The sequence below is a fragment of the Ictidomys tridecemlineatus genome, chromosome 4 (assembly GCF_052094955.1).
Source record: "Ictidomys tridecemlineatus isolate mIctTri1 chromosome 4, mIctTri1.hap1, whole genome shotgun sequence".
Taxonomy (NCBI): Eukaryota; Metazoa; Chordata; class Mammalia; order Rodentia; family Sciuridae; genus Ictidomys; species Ictidomys tridecemlineatus.
Window position 1 is genome coordinate 148,223,555 of NC_135480.1, and position 18,258 is coordinate 148,241,812.

The 18,258-nt window shown below is 38.6% G+C and overlaps 1 pseudogene; it reads left to right on the forward strand.

Moving 5' to 3' along the window:
* The first annotated feature begins 17,573 nt into the window (after nucleotides 1-17,573).
* LOC101961226 (stathmin pseudogene) lies at nucleotides 17,574-18,057 on the forward strand (annotated as a pseudogene).
* Nucleotides 18,058-18,258: the final 201 nt, after the last annotated feature.

Sequence of the window (18,258 nt, forward strand, 5' to 3'; positions counted from 1 at the left end):
GTGAATTCTCAGAGAATTTAGAGTAGCTGTTTTAAAGAAACTCAACAAACTTGAAAAAAAAAAACAAAGAAACATTTCAGTATTCTAATAGACAAACTGATAAAGAGACAGAAGGAATTTTAAAAGAAAGAAAAAATATTACATGAAAAACAGAACAATTTACATAATGACTATATTAAGATGTTAGCCATACACAATTACATTGAATGCAAATAGATTAAATATTCTCATTAAATGACATAAAGTGACTGGATCAAAAAAATTAATAATACCCAACTTGACGTTATTTACAACAAATGTGCTTCACTTCTAGGACACATAAAGACTGAAAGTGACAGGATGGAATGATATTCTGTGCAAATGGAAATCAAAAGAATTCAGAAGTAACCATAATTATATCAGACAATATGGGCTTTAAAACAAATGCAATAAAAAGAGACATGGAAGGTCATTATATAATGATAAAGGAGTCAATTAAGCAAGCGGAAATAAATTCTAAATATTTTTGCATCTAATACTCAAATACTCCAATATATAAAACAAGTATTCATAGGCATAATGCAAGAGAAAGATTCAGTGAATCATATTTGGAGACTGTAACGCCCCCTTTCACCAAGTGACAGGACATCCAGGCAGAAAATCAACAAAGAAATAACAGAATTTCACTGTACCCTAAAGCAAATAGATGTAACAAATATTTACAGAACATTCCATCCAATAGCTGTTAGATAAACAACATTCTCATCACACAAGAAACATGCTCCAGGGTAGATTACATGATGGGCCACAAAACAAGTCTGAACAAATTTAAGAAAATTGAAAACATATTGAGTACCTTTTCTGACCATAGTGCAATAAAACAAGAAATCAATTACATGAACATTTTTGAAAAGTATAAAAGCACATGGTAATTAACTTATTTTGGAACAGTGGATGAATAGTTTGTAAAAAGTAAAAAAGGAAATTTAAATATTTCTTAAAATAAATGAAAATGGAGACACAACATACCAAAACCTATAGAACAGAGCAAAAAAAGTACTAACAGGGTTGTTCATAGTAATCAAGGCCCACATCAAAAAATTAGAAAGATCTCAAACAACCCAGTACATCTCAAGGAACTAGAAAAACAAGGACAAACTAAGACCAAAATTAGTAGGTGGAAAGAAGATCATAAAGATCACAGCAGAAACAACTAAAATGAAGGCTAAAAACATGATACAAAAGATCAATGAAATAAAGATCTAGTTCTTCAAAAAGATAAAAAGATTATGTAATCACTTAGCTTGACTATAAATAGAAGATAAAATATTCAAATAATAGTACTTTATTATTCAATGAAAATGGAAAGTTTTCTTTTTGAATTTAGTTTGTTTAAACTTTAAATATAATTATTGTTTGAATTGGATGAGTCAATTATTTTAGTCTCAACATATTTGCATATAAGAAACCATTGAATAAAGTACCAAGAATCATTTGTTCAGAGCTGGGTGAAGTCGTGCATGCCTGTAATCCGGGCAGCTCACAGGTGAGGCAGGAGGATCTCAAGTTCAAAGCCAGCCTCATTACTTTAGTGAGGCCCTAAGCAACTCAGTAAGACCCTGTCTTTAAATAAAATATATAAAAAGGATGTGGCTCAGTGGATAAATGCTCCTGGGTTCAATCTCCAGTACAAAAAAAATTGTTCAGCAATAATTTTGAACATATCTCATATATGTTAGGATTCTCATAGAAGATAAAAGTTAGGTCTAAATTCAAGAACCATAGATTCTATTCAGACATACATCCTGTGCCTTGACTCTTGATGCATAAGAGCCAAATGGATCTTGGAACACCTGTAAGCAGACCATAACATAGAGAGAAAGAAGGAGGAAAGAGTGCACATTCCTTGAGTACTCATTTGCACCAGACACTTTTCATAGATAGTTTTAAAGGTGATTTCACACTGTCTAGTCAAGTGGCCATTTTTCTATTTCACAAAGAATTCCTGTTGAAATGGTCATATGCTTCTTCGGTGCAACAGTGTCTGGTTGTGCCACATTTGGGCTCACCCTTCTGTGAAAACATGTAAGGAGCTTCTAAGTCATCTTTCTCATTTTCACAACACAATAAGGACTGAGTACCTGAAAACCAACAATTCTTTAGATTCATCATAGGATTGATGTCCAAGGAAAGACAGCTCCCTCAAGTTGGAGAGACAGGAGATAAGCTGGAAAGTCTTAATGGCAGATTCAACTTTTGTCAAGGCAGTCCTTGCCTCTGCTGTAAGCTGATGAGGAGAAGTTGGAGAAGAATCTCCTTGTAAAGTTTGAAATAAAGAAATCAAATCTGCAGTGGTTAATTTTAAACTTGGCTACAGCCAGTTAATACCACCTAGTAATTTTTGAATGTCATTAAAAGTATGCAAACCATCTGTGGATGGATCATATGTCCTTTGATTGAATTGCCTAAACATTGAAAAGGAGAAGCATTTTGTACCTTCTCAGGTGTTATACAAAAAGCCATTGCAGTAAGTGAAGTTTCTAATAGAGCAAAAATTTTAAAAAGCACATCTGAACTAGCATGAGCCAAAAGCATTTTATTTGTGTAATGGATTATATATGTATCAGGGAATTGTTCTTCTACTGAAGCCACAGACTGTGATACAAAATTTTGATATATTGTGAGATTATTGGTTATACATTGAGGCAACACCTTTCAGCAAAATCTCTTAACTCATTCTTTGAAATTTACATCTGGGATGCTAAATGCAAATCTCCTACAATCATCTGGATGTAATGGTATAGTGAAAAAACCAATCTTTTCAATCTATTACTATTAATTGATAATCAAGAGGGATAGCTGTAAGAGAAGAGAATTCAGACTGTAAAGCTGCTATTGGTTCCATAGTTTGATTGATGGTTCTGATATTTTGTAATAATCTTCATTTGATAGACTTTTTATTTACCACAAAAATTAGAGTATTCCAAGGGCTGAAAGAAGGCTCAATAGGACAAGCTTGAACGTGTTCTTGAACTATATTATGGGCTACTTTGAGTTTTTTCCTTTTAAGGAGCCATTGTTCAACCCAGACAGGATCATCAGACAGATAATTGATTTTCTCTGCTGTTTTCTGGGCTGGGGAACAAACTAATGCTCCCATTAAAATTTTTGATTAGATGAATTAAATAATTTAAATTTTCTTTGTTGAGAAGACTAAGGCATAGGTAAATACCATTCTTGTTGATTTCCTTGTAATCCTTTAGTCAAAATAGATCTTTGATTAAGCTTCTGAGATGACACCATAAAATCAGGAGTTATTAATAAAACTCCTAGGATGCTCAAAATACCTCACCTCCATAAACTTACTGGCAAAGTATCCAAGACCTAAGGTTTAAAAAGCCCCATATTGCCATCTTTATCTTCCCATCAGAAGTCTTGAGCACTTTGCGCAGACTGAGAGATCTTTCCAATGCCTTCTAAGTGGGCAGGTGCTGGATGTAAAGCCCAATCCTGGGGCCGGATTTACTGGAGATCACAGAGACATCTGTGTAAACTTGTACACATTGGTTTTGCTCATCGAACTGCTCAAAAATTGGAAATAATTTGAACCCGATATATCTTCTCCTGCCTCTCTAGTGGTTCTGAGACCCTGCTAGAGCAGAGAAATTTTTGTGATAGCCACATTTAGGACTCTGAGTTTTATTCTTTCCTGTGGGGTAGGGCAAATTCCTGGAGCAGGACCACTCAAATGCAAATTACAGAGGTCTGCTTCCAATTCAATTTTTTCTTCTGAGACTCTTTGAATCCTGCAGCATGACCCTTCCCCCATCTTCTTATATCTCTCCTTCTAATAAAATGCTATCTGGGCTCTTTCCTTGCCTTTCATGGTTACAAATAATGAATTGCCCTCGGGCTGTGCCCCCAGACTGTTTTCCTGACTCTAACTTTCTATGAATAAAGTACCCCTGGGTTCTGCCCTTATGTCATCTCTCTGACTTTCATAAGCTACAAACAGGGCATGTTCTAGTTCTGCCCTTAACTCTTCTCCCTGTCTCAGATGTGTTATTTCCTGCAGACAGAGAAGTCCTAGGAGCTGGACAAAAGTGTTTACTGGGCTAAGACTTTTAACCGCATATCTAAGGTCTGTGATTAAATCTCCCAAGGACCATCATCCAATACCTTGGGCCAAATATAAACATGTCTCTATTTACCATACAAATTTTTCTACATTCTTGATTGTATTCCTAGACATGTTAACTGAAATACAACCAGCATGTAGCTCCCTGCTGAGTTTTTCCCAAGTATGCAAATCAAGCAGGTCCTCCTCACAAAGCCAGGGACAAACTTCCATAGTCACTTCTAGGAAATGAGCGAGTTGAGTTTTTTATAGACTTTCCCTTTTACATCATGATCATCTTGAGAATAGCAAAGTAAATTTCCCTGTCTGTAGACAGCAAGTTCCCCATGCTTAACAACATGCAATAAGGAAACTTCCTCTCTCCTCTTTTTCCCCAAAAGCTAATTGCATATACACTTCCTGCAAGAGAGGGTCCCGAGCACCCACTGGTTACCATTCTCTTTGGTTTCCTTGCAAAATGTCTCCTGTTCTCGTCAGCAATTCTCACTCATGTCCCACGTGGGCAAGGGAAAGAGTTCTCCTCCAGAGGGAGGGCTGGCTGAGAAATAAAAACTAGGAAAATAGTACTACAAAATAATCACAGGCCACAGAAAAATAGTTTCAGTGCAGGGGCAGCGATAGGCCACACTGATCAAGACTGGTGCAGCTTCTAACAAGGAAAGAACAGATCAAAGGGATTCCATAAAAAGTTGTTCACACAAACAGGATAGTGGTGGGGGCAGTTAGGCTTCTTGGTTCCTAATAGGTCATGCTCATCTCTGGTGCTGCCCAGAGCTGAGAGGAAGTTCATGTGTATTGGGCCATCTTGACAACCGGATTGCCACTGTTAGATCCCAAATAGCATACCTTCCCCCTCATTGGCTTCAATGGGGAAAAGGTCCACACACATTTCATGGATAGCTTCCCACAGACAGTAGAACTAATCATACTTTCCTGTCCTTGTATTTGAATACACTACAAGGGGAACTCCACATCATCGACAACCACAAGCACAGGATCAAAATGGGTGTGAGTTATACTCCATGTATGTATACTACGCCAAAATGAACTATATTGTCATATATATCTAAATACAATAAAAATAAACAAATAAGCCAAACCCATAGCTGAAATCATTCTGAATGTTGAAATTTTGAAAGTTTCTCCTCTAAGATCAGGAGCAAGATGACAATGTCCACTCTCACCACTTCTATTCAACATAGCATTGGAAGTCCTTACCAGAATATTTAAGAAAAAGAAATAATGGGCACCATAATAAGAATGAAAAAGTAAAAAAATTTTCTAGATGACATCAGTTGCCTGAAAGTCCTAAGGAATGCACCAAAAATGAAAAGAAAGAAAGAAAGACAACTGGTAGAATTGGTATATCAATTCAGTAAAGTTGGAGGATAAAATGCAAAATACAAAGATCAGTAGCATTTCTATATACTAATAATGAGCTACCTGGGAAGATAATTTGTTTTTTTTTTATTTTTTATTGTTGGTCGTTTAAAACATTACACAGTTCTTAATACATCATCTTTCACAGTTTGATTCAAGTGGGTTATGAACTCCCAACTTTACCCCATATACAAATTGCTGTATCACATCAGTTACCCTTCCATTGATTGACATATTGCTTTTCTAGTGTCTGATGTATTCTGCTGTCAGTCCTATTCTCTACTATCCCCCCTCCCCTTCCCTCCCCTCCCCTTTTTTCTCTCTACCCCTTCTACTGTAAATCATTTCTTCCATTTGTATTATCTTGTCTTACCCCTCCTTTCCTCTTATATATCATTCTCACTCCCTTTCCCTCCCACCTCTCATCCCTGTTTAATGTAAATCTTCTTCTCAAGCTCATCGTCCTTACCCTGTCCTTGTTTACTCCCCTTATATCAAAGGGGTCATTTGGTATTTGTTTTTTAACGATTGACTAGCTTCACTTAGCATAATCTGCTCTAATGCCATCCATTTCCCTCCAAATTCTATGATTTTGTCGTTCCTTAATGCAGAGTAATACTCCATTGTGTATAAATGCCACATTTTTTTATCTATTCATCTATTGAAGGGCATCTAGGTTGGTTCCACAATCTTGCTATCGTGAATTGTGCTGCTATGAACATCGATGCAGCAGTGTCCCTGTAGCATGCTCTTTTTAAGTCTTTAGGGAATAGACCGAGAAGGGGAATAGCTGGGTCAAATGGTGGTTCCATTCCCAGCTTTCCAAGAAATCTACATACTGCTTTCCAAATTGGCTGCACCAATTTGCATTCCCACCAGCAATGAACAAGAGTGCCCTTTTCTCCGCATCCTCTCCAGCACTTATTGTTGTTTGACTTCCTAATGGCTGCCAATCTTACTGGAGTAAGATGGTATCTTAGGGTAGTTTTGATTTGCATTTCTCTGACTGCTAGCGATGGTGAGCATTTCTTCATGTACTTATTGATTGATTGTATGTCCTCCTCTGAGAAGTGTCTATTCAGGTCCTTGGCCCATTTATTGATTGGGTTATTTGTTATCCTATTGTCTAATTTTTTGAGTTCTTTGTATATTCTGGTTATTAGGGCTCTATCTGAAGTGTGTGGATTAAAGATTTGTTCCCAGGATGTAGGCTCCCTATTTATCTCTCTTATTGTTTCTTTTGCTGAGAAAAAACTTTTTAGTTTGAGTAAGTCCCATTTGTTGATTCTAGTTGTTAACTCTTGCGCTATGGGTGTCCTATTGAGGAATTTGGGGCCCGATCCCACAGTATTTAGATTGTAGCCAACTTTTTCTTCTATCAGATGCCGTGTCTCTGATTTAATATCAAGCTCTTTGATCCATTTTGAGTTAACTTTTGTGCATGGCGAGAGATAGGGATTCAGATTCATTTTGATGCAAATGGATTTCCAGTTTTCCCAGCACCATTTGTTGAAGATGCTATCCTTCCTCCATTGCATGCTTTTAGCCACTTTATCAAATATAAGGTAGTTGTAATTTTGTGGATTGGTTACTGTATCCTCTATTCTGTACCATTGGTCCACCCGCCTGTTTTGATACCAGTACCATGCTGTTTTTGTTACTATTGCTCTGTAGTATAGTTTGAAGTCTGGTATCGCTATACCACCTGATTCACACTTCCTGCTTAGCATTGTTTTTGCTATTCTGGGTCTTTTATTATTCCATATGAATTTCATGATTCTTTTATCTATTTCTCCAAGAAATGCCATTGGGATTTTGATTGGTATTGCATTGAACTTATAGAGAACTTTTGGTAATATCGCCATTTTGATGATGTTAGTTCTGCCTATCCATGAGCAGGGTATATTTCTCCATCTTCTAAGGTCTTCTTCTATGTCTTTCTTTAGGGTTCTGTAATTTTCATTATATAAATCTTTCACCTCTCTTGTTAGGTTGATTCCCAAGTATTTTATTTTTTGAGGGGATATTGTGAATGGAGTAGTTGTCCTCATTTCCGTTTCAGAGGATTTGTCGCTGATATACAGGAACGCCTTTGATTTATGCGTGTTGATCTTATATCCTGCCACTTTGCTGAATTCATTTATTAGCTCTAGTAGCTTCTTTGTAGACCCTTTTGGGTCTGCTAGGTATAGAATCATGTCACCTGCAAATAGTGATAATTTAAGTTCTTCTTTTCCTATTTTTATGCCTTTAATTTCTTTCGTCTGTCTAATTGCTCTGGCCAGTGTTTCAAGGACTATGTTGAACAGAAGTGGTGAGAGAGGGCATCCCTGTCTTGTACCAGATCTTAGAGGGAATGCCTTCAATTTTTCTCCATTCAGAATGATGCTGGCCTGTGGCTTATCATAGATTGCTTTTACAATGTTGAGGTATGTTCTGGTTATCCCTAATTTTTCTAGAGTTTTGAACATAAAGGGATGCTGGACTTTGTCGAATGCTTTTTCTGCATCTATGGAGATGATCATATGGTTCTTATTTTTAAGTCTATTGATGTGGTGAATAACATTTATTGATTTCCGTATATTGAACCAGCCTTGCATCCCAGGGATGAATCCTACTTGATCATGGTGTATAATTTTTTTGATATATATTTGAATCCGATTCTCCAGAATTTTATTGAGGATTTTTGCGTCAAGGTTCATTAGAGATATTGGTCTGTAGTTTTCTTTCTTTGAAGTGTCTTTGTCTGGTTTAGGAATCAGGGTGATGTTGGCCTCGTAGAATGAATTTGGAAGTTCTCCCTCTTTTTCTATTTCCTGAAATAGCTTGAAAAGTATTGGTGTTAGTTCCTCTTTAAAGGTTTTGTAAAACTCTGCTGTATACCCATCCGGTCCTGAGCTTTTCTTAGTTGGTAATCTTTTGATGGTTTCTTCTATTTCCTCTATTGTTATTGGTCTGTTTAGGTTGTCTATATCCTCCTGACTCAATCTGGGCAGATCATAAGACTTAAGGAATTTATCTATGCCTTCACTATCTTCTATTTTATTGGAGTATAAGGATTCAAAATAATTTCTGATTATCTTGTGTATTTCTGAAGTGTCTGTTGTGATATTGCCTTTTTCATCCCGTATGTTAGTAATTTGAGTTCTCTCTCTTCTTCTCTTCGTTAGCCTGGCTAAGGGCCTGTCGATTTTATTTATTTTTTCAAAGAACCAACTTTTGGTTTTGTCAATTTTTTCAATTGTTTCTTTTGTTTCAATTTCATTAATTTCAGCTCTGATTTTAATTATTTCTTGCCTTCTACTTCTTTTGCTATTGTTTTGCTCTTCTTTTTCTAGGATTTTGAGATGAAGTAAGAGATCATTTATTTGTTGGTTTTTTCTTTTTTTGAGGAATGAATTCCAAGCGATGAATTTTCCTCTTAGAACTGCTTTCAATGTGTCCCATAGATTCCGATATGTTGTGTCTGTGTTTTCATTTAGCTCTAGGAAGTTTTTAATTTCCTCCTTGATGTCTTCTAAAACCCATTGATCATTCAGCATCCTATTGTTCATTCTCCAAGTGATGCTTGATTTTTCCTTCCTTCTTTTATCATTGATTTTCAGTTTTATTCCATTATGATCAGATAAGATGCATGGTATTATCTCTACCCCTTTATATTGTCTAAGAGTTGCCCTGTGACATAATATGTGGTCTATTTTTGAGAAGGTTCCATGTGCTGCTGAGAAAAAGGTATAACTACTTGATGTTGGGTGGTATAGTCTATATATGTCAATTAAGTCTAGGTTGTTAATTGTGTTATTGAGTTCTATAGTTTCCTTATTTAACTTTTGTTTGTAAGATCTGTCCAGTGGTGAGAGAGGTGTGTTGAAGTCTCCCATGATTATTGTATGGTGATCTATTAGACTCTTGAACTTGAGAAGAGTTTGCTTGATGAACACAGCTGCACCATTATTTGGGGCATATATATTTATGATTGTTATGTCTTGTTGGTGTATGGTTCCCTTGAGCAGTATGAAGTGTCCTTCTTTATCCCTTTTAATTAACTTTGGCTTGAAATCTATTTTATTAGATATGAGTATGGACACTCCTGCTTGTTTCCGCAGTCCATATGAGTGATATGATTTTTCCCAACCTTTCACCTTCAGTCTATGAATATCTTTTCCTATCAGATGCGTCTCCTGTAGGCAGCATATTGTTGGGTCTTGTTTTGTGATCCATTCTACTAGCCTGTGTCTCTTAATTGGTGAGTTTAAGCCATTAACATTTAGGGTTATTATTGAGATCTGGTTTGTTCTTCTAGCCATATTTGTTTATTGATGTTACTAAACCTGATTTGTTATTCTCTTTGACTACTTTCCCCCCTTTACTGTCCTACCTCCCATTGTTGGTTTTCAATGTTATTGTCCATTTCCTCTTCCTGTAATGTTTTGCCAAGGATTTTTTGAAGAGATGGTTTTCTAGCTGCGAATTCTTTTAACTTTTGTTTATCGTGGAAGGTTTTAATTTCATCTTCTATCCTGAAGCTTAATTTCGCCGGATACACGATTCTTGGTTGGAACCCATTTTCTTTCAGTGTTTGAAATATGTTATTCCAGGATCTTCTAGCTTTCAGAGTCTGTGTTGAGAGATCAGCTGTTATCCTGATTGGTTTGCCCCTAAATGTAATCTGCTTTCTTTCTCTTGTAGCTTTTAAAATTCTCTCCTTATTCTGTATGTTGGACATCTTCATTATAATGTGTCTAGGTGTGGATCTCTTATGATTTTGCACATTCGGCGTCCTGTAGGCTTCTAGGATTTGGGATTCTGTCTCATTCTTCAAGTCTGGGAAGTTTTTTTGTATTATTTCACTGAATAGACTGTTTATTCCTTTGGTATGGAGCTCTGTGCCTTCTTGTATCCCAATGACTCTTAAATTTGGTCTTTTGATATTGTCCCATAATTCTTGGATGTTCTGCTCATGGTTTCTTAGCAGACTTGTTGAGCTGTCTATGTTCTTTTCCAGTTGAAATACTTTGTCTTCATTGTCTGATGTTCTCTCTTCTAAGTGATCCACTCTGCTGGTAGTATTCTCAATTGAGTTTTTAAGTTGGTTTATTGTTTCCTGCATTTCTAGGATTTCTATTTGTTTGTTTTTTATTACCTCTATCTCCCTGTGAAATTGATCTTTTACTTCCTGGATTTGTTTGTCAATGTGGTCTTTCATTGTCTGATTTTGCTGTCTCATGTCTTCCTTGAGACTCCAGATCATCTGAAGCATATATATCCTGAACTCTTTATCTGACATTCCATCTGTTGCAGCTATTACCTCTTCGAAAGTTGAGTTGACCTGCATTGCTTGTGGTCCTTTATTTCCTTGTCTTTTCATGCTGCTCACGTTTCTTTCTGCTTGGTGAAACTGTTGTGATTATGAGTTTTTCCCCCTAATTATTTATATTGCTCTTGTATAGTTGAAAAATCTCCCTTGCAGGGCGGGTAGTGGTTGTGCTCCTTCTCTAGTTGGGGTGATCTCAATACCGCACTGGCAGGCCGCTAGGCCTGCTCTGCCAGTTGTTCGCAGGTCTGCCCACCTGCGGGAGCGGGTGGCGGCTCTGCTCTGCCCCCACTCCAATTGTGGCGATATGACTATCACCCCCTCGAGTCGTTGGGCCTGATCCGGATGCGGGCGGCTGCTCTGCTCTGCCCCCCTACTCCAAATGGAGTGGCGTATCTACCATGCTGGCAGGCCTCTAGGCTTGTTCTGTTGGTGGGTCTCAGGTGTGCCTGACTCTGGCAGTAAGGGGAGTTGGGTGTCGAGAGTCCTTTGGTCCTTGCGGTCACGCCCACAGAGAGATTTTGAAGTTTCCTGGTTGTTCGCCAGGTTTGCGGGGCTATTAGCAGAGCCCAGAGGGCATGGCCATGTACGGGGCCATGCGGGGACCCTTCTAGCTGAGTCGGGCCACCGGGAGCCACGTGAAGAGCGGGGTAGCTGTGTCTGCGTGGTTAAGATCCTAGCGGGTGGTTTGGCTGTTCGCCGAGCGAGAGCAGGGCCTCCTGGGAGAGCCGATATGGCAGAGGCGTCTGCCGGTTTGGGCTGCCACTCCACTCCGGGCCGCCGCCGCTTTCAGAAGCTGCTGGTGGTTGTGGGATTGGACCTCTGCGCCCGCCGGAGGGGCCACCTGTCTAGCCGTGTGGCTGTGACCGTGTAGTTAGAGACCGGGTGGGTGATGCGGCTGCTCCCAGAGCAGGCCCTAGGCCTCCCAGGGGGAGCCCAGATGGCGGAGGCCGAATTCCGGTTCGGGCGTGGCGGGCCAAGCTGCTCCGGGTGTCCGCCGCTTGCAAAAACGGCTGCTGTTAACAGAAGATGATTTCTGCACCCGCCGCGGGGCCACCTGTCTAGCCGGGTAGCTGTGGCCGCGTAGTTAGGGACCGGGTGCGTGATGGGGCTGCTCCCAGAGCGAGCCCTAGGCCTTCCAGGGGGAGCCCGAATGGCGGAGGCCGAATTCCGGTTCGGGCGGGGCGGGCCAAGCCGCTCCGGGTTTCCGCCGCTTGCAAAAAGGGCTGCTGTTTACAGAAGATGATTTCTGCACCCGCCGCGGGGCCTCCTGTCTAGCCGGGTAGCTGTGGCCACGTGGTTAGGAACCGGGCAGGTGATGCGGCTCCTCCCAGAGCGAGAGCTAAACCTCCCGGTGGGGCCGCTTGCTGGAGCGGCTGATGTCTGTGGGGCTAGATTTCTGTGCCCGCGTGGCCGTCCAAGATCCACGTCTCTGGGACAAACTGTCACTTCCAATAAACCTACCAGTTCATGGCAGCTCTCTTCTTCAGGGAATTATGCTAGAAGTTCCTCTGTAGGTAGGCTGCGGCTGTTAAGATGGGTCTTTCTTATCCGGTTAAAGTGGAGACGTTAGAATCGCTGCTTCCTCGCCGGCCGCCATGTTGGATCTCCTCCTGGGAAGATAATTTGAAAAAGAATTCTATAATAGCAACAAAAATAAAATAAAGTAAACTTCTGAAGTGTAAATAGAGCTTAAATAAAACACTGATAAAATTGAAGAAAACACAGATAAATGGAAAGACAATCTACCTTCGCAGGTTGGGAAAATTAACATACTTCAAATGTCTATTCTATAAAATCAAAACCACACTGATATCTACCTCACTCCACTTAGAATGGCAGCCATCAAGAACACAAACAATAATAAATGCTGGAGATTTTGTGAAGAAAAGGGAACACTTATAATGCTGGGAGGACTGTAAATTACCACAACCATTTTGGAAATCAGTATGAAGTTTGCTGAAAAGACCAGGAATAGCACTACCTTATGACCCAGCTATACCACTCCTCAGTATTTATCCTGAAGAATTAGAGTCAATATACTACAACGATACATGCATACCCATGTTTAGAGTATCACAATTAATTGGCAAACTATGAAAGCCCTCTAGGTGTCCTCCAGGGGATGAATGGGAAAAGAAAATGTGGTATATACACACAAGGCAGTTTTATTCAGCCACCAAAAGGAATAAAACTTATGACTGACTGAGAATGGATGGAACATAAGAACATTAATAAGCCAAATTCAGAAAGTTAAAGGTCATATGCTTTCTCTTATATGTGAAAACTAGAGAGTAAAAAATATAAGAAAGGCAAGAGTGGGTCTTATGAAAAGTGAAGGAAGACAAGTAGAGTGGAAGAAAGGGAGCAGAGTGGATGTAGGAGGGGATAAAAAAGGAGAAATATTGTGGAATGATATTGGCCAAATTATATTGTTAAAACATTTACAGGTACAAATATGTAACAATGAATCCCACCATTCTGTATAATTATAATACAAAAACTAAAAAATATGGAAGAGAAATATAAAACCGTTTACAAACACTACAAAAATGTCTATTCTACCCAAAGTGATCAACAGATCCAAAGGAATCTTGATCAAATATTTAATGCCATTTTTCAGAAAAATGGGAAAAGCTCATTGTTTTTTAAGGTCATTGGTTTTTTAATTGAGCCACTGAAGACACCAGATAGCCAAAACAATCCTAAGAAAGAAGAACAAATTTGTAGGCATCATATTTCAAACATCAAAGCACATTTTAAAGCAGTTATAATCAATAGAGTACTGTACTGTACTGTCTGGAAACAGACACGTTGACTCCTAGAAGAGAATTGAAAGCCCAAACAGAAGCATATTCATTTATGGTCAATTGATTTTCAACAAAGGTACTAGGAACACCAAATGGGAAGGGAACTGTCTCTTCAACAAATAGTGCTGGGGAAGTGGCTGTCCACTGAGAAGGAATGAAAGTAGACTCTATTTCCTACCACAGGCAGAAGCTAAATGAAAATGGATTGAAGAGCTTAGAATAAGAACTGAGGAAAAGCTCCACAAATAGATTCAGTAACAATTTCTTTCAATATGACACTGAAACCTTAGGCAAGAAAAGAAAAATAGACAAATGAATGATATCAAACAAAACAGCTCTACACAACAAGGGGAACTATTAGTGAGATGAAGAAGCAACTCACAGAATGGAAGAAGACATTTGCAGACCATCCATCCAATAAGGGGTCAACATCCAAAACACATAAGGAGTTTGAACAACTCCATAGCAAGAAAATAAACAACCTTGTTTTTAAACCAGCATAGAATCTAAATAGACATTTCTCAAACAATGTATACACATGGTCAACATGCACAGAAAAAAATGTCAGGCATCAGTAGACAAAACGAAAAGGTAAATTAAAATGAGAATACCATGTCTTAGACCTTAGATTTGCTTTAATCAAAAAGACAAAAAAGTGTTGGAAAGGATGGAGAAAAAAGCAGTATCTGCACTTTTATGTTCATTGCAGCATTGTTCACAAGATCCAAGATGTGGAAACAACCTATATTTCCATCAATGGAAGAATAAAAAAAAGGTGGTGTGTACACACACACACACACACACATACACACACACACACACACACACACACACACATACATACCAGGGAATACTACTTAGCCTCACAAAAAAAGGAAATTCTGTCATTTGCCACAAAAGAAATTATCCTGGAAGACATTGTTTTAAGTGAAATAAAGTGGGCCCTGAAAGACAAATTCCATATAATCTCACTTATACATGGAATCTGAATGAGTTGAAAATGATAGGTACCAAGGTTAGGAGTGGAGCTTGAGATAGAAAAAATGGAGAGTTGTTGATCAGAGTATATAATTTCTGAGAGGAGAAAAAATATTTTGAGATCTGTTGAACAGTAGGATGACCAGAGTCAATAATAATAATAATAATATTTGAGTATTTTCAAAATAAGGAAGAGAGTAAACTTCAAGTGCCTCACTGCAAAAATGTACAGGTAATCAAGATGATGGGCACATTAATTAAATTGTCTTAGCAATTCTATATATTCTACATATGTCAAAACATCTCATTATACCCTCCTAAATGTCTACAATTGTGTTTTGTTAATTAAAAATAATAAAGGAAGAAGAAAGCATAATGAGGCAGCATTACACATTTACTAGGATGTCTATTCTTTCCAAAGGGAAATAACTAATGTTGTCAAGAATGCTGAGAAACAGGAAGCCTTGTTCATTCTTGGTAGGAATGTAAGATTCCTCAGCAAGTTGAGAATACAAGGCTTATGGCCACATGATACAGAAATTCTGCTTCAAAATGTTCATCCAAATGGATTGCAAAGGAATCAAAACTCCATAAAGTTCAACAGAAGGAGTAAACCTAACATAAACTGTAGATTTTTTTTAAAGACAGAGAGAGAGAGAAGAGAGAGAGAGAGAGAAAGAGAGAGAGAGAGAGAAAGAGAGAGAGAGAGAGAGAGAGAGAGAGAGAGAGAGAGAGAGAGAGAGAGAGAGAGAGAAAGAGAATTTTTTAATATTTATTTTTCAGTTTTCGGTGGGCGCATCTTTATTTTATTTTATGTGATGCTGAGGATTGATCCCAGTGCCCCACGCATGCCAGGCGAGTGCGCTACTGCTTGAGCCACATCCCCAGCCCCTAAACTGTAGATTTAATAATACATCAATATAAGTTCATAAATTGGTGCAAATGTACCACACTAATGTAGGAGTTTAATAACAGAGAAAACTATTGATTTTGTTGAGCTCAGAGTAAATTGGGGAACTCTTGCTTTCCACTATATTTTTCTATAAACTAGAATGTAATAATTTTTGATTAATCATTTGAACATAAAAAATGATTTCCATAAAAACAAATGAAACAAAGCACTTTGTAAAGGGAAAATAATTTTGTCCCTATTTATAGTTGGTTAGTGCATATTCTTGGATTCCTACCCATGTCTACTGGATTCCAAAACCCACCTCCCTGATGAGTATCACTTGGTCCATTACCACTTGGAGATAATTTACTGACAAAGATAAATTATTAAACATTATTGTCTTTCAATGAGGTGTTATTGGTATGAGAACAGAGAACATGTGTAACCCTATAGGTTGACTCCCAGTCTGCTTTCCTAGAACCTTCTCCCTTGTCTTCAGCTCTTGAGCTCACAAGCATTGAATATGATTTCTCAGTATCTCTTGTAGGCAGCAGTGTCCATGTGACACAATTCTGGCTAATACAATATTAACACAACTTCGGAGTCTTTTCATTTCCTTCTGAGCCATTACTAACTAACCATTCCTATTTCCCCCTCTTTACCTGCCTAAAACAGACACTGAGAAAGGGAGATGAGACAGCTCTCTTGGGTCCAATAGGTGCAGAGTATCAGGAAGGAGCCTTATACGCTAAGCATGGCTGACTTGTAAAGACAGGAGGATCCTGCCTGCATCATACAGAGGCTAACCAGTGTTGGATGCTTATTCCACTGGCATTGTTTAAACCACTGTTTTAGTGTGTTCTGTTATTCACAGAGAACAACATCCAAACTGATACATGAGTATGAACAAAAATTATTATGTAGGAACTGCATTGGACTAATATGATAAGTTTCTCATGGCATTTAGGTAGACTTTTTTATTGATTTTTTTAAAAAAATAAATGGCAACGGAATGCATTACAATTTTTATTACACATATAGAGCATAATTTTTCATATCTCTGGTTGTATATGAAGTATGTTCACACTAATTCATGTCTTTATACACATACTTTGGATAATGATGTCCATCACATTCCACCATTCTTGCTAACACCCTGCCTCCTCTCTTTACCTCCCACCCTTCTTCCCTATCTAGAGTTTAGTAGCACAAGCACTGGATGTATTAAGGATGCTAACTGATTGACTATTGGTAATGATACTGCCAATTACCAGTGATGAGTTATGCTTCCTCACATGTTGAAGTATAACGTTAGAGAAACATGCTAAGGCAAGCATATAAAGCAGGGTTTACTTTATAACAGGTAGTGTAGACTTCTCTCAGGGAGGAGAAGAGTGCCAGAGTTGGTGTCCTGGTATCCCAAGAAGTGAGTGCATTGTGCCTCTTTTATGTCATAGGATTCCTTTGGTCTCCTGATCTCTTCCAATTATCTCTCTCCTTCCTAGGCTCAGGAGATGCTAAGATGGGATGGAGAAAAGTTAAGAAGCAGATGGGCTATAGGAGCCAAGATAGAGTGACATGGGCAGGAAGGGAGAATAATTAACAACTCCCTGTAGAGAGGGACAATCTCTGAAAACATGTTTGTGAAGAGTATATAGTGGCTTCATTCCAACCTTAAAGATAGGTTGGAACAGGGGCAGGTTATCTTGATAAGGGTGAAGGAAGGGCTCTGAAGGAGGCATTGCAATCCCTCCAGTCTCTGGATCTGACCCCTGCCTATCTGCCTGTCTAATTCTGGCTTCAGTAGTAAATGGCTAACCACAGATTCTCTTTTGCTGCTTTACAAGTGGTTGATGGATAAGAACTGTCCAGTTCAGTGCAGCCTCCACTTGCTTTATATGGCCACCCTATTGACATGGTCACATATGAGTTACCATTTGCATTCTGACTTGAACTTATTACTCAAGTAGTGGAACATAACCAAAGTGTGGAGAGTGTGTCCAGATGGCTTGGATTGAATGGGGCTTTCATTACCAGAGGATTGTATAGAACACACTGCCAGGCTCTTGTCTTGTATCCACCATGGCTTCTTCTGATCTCCAGGTGAAAGAACTGGAGAAGCATGCCTCAGGCCAGACGTTTGAGCTGATTCTCAGTCCTCAGTCAAAAGAATCCTTCCCAGATTTCCCCCCTTCCCATCCAAAGAACAAGTATCTTTCTCTGGAGGAAATTCAGAAGAAATTAGAAGCTGAAGAAGAAAGATGCAAGTCCCATGAAACTGAGGTCTTGAAGCAGCTTGCTGAGAAATGACAGCATGAGAAAGAAGTGCTTCAGAAAGCAACAGAAGAAAATAACACTTCATTAAAATGGAAGAGAAACTGACCCACAAACAGAGGCTAACAAAGAGAACCAAGAGGCACAAGTGGCTGCCAAGCTGGAGCATTTTCAACAGAAGGATAAGCACATTGAAGAAGTGCAGAAGAGCAAAGAATCCAAAGACCCTGCTGATGAGACTGAAGCTGACCAATTTGTCCTGAGAACTGACTTTCTCCCTTCCCCTTCCTAAATAGCCAAAGAGAGTACTGACCAGTGTCATTTTATTTATTTTTTCCTCTTGACAAATATTCTAGAAGCTGGTGTAGGACTGTATAGGTAGATCCAGACTGTAAGATGTTTTTTAGGGGATAAAGGGGAGAAACTGAAAATGTTTTAATCTTTTTCTAAAGTGTTGATATTTTGAATGTAGCTATTTTTATTGCTTAATCTT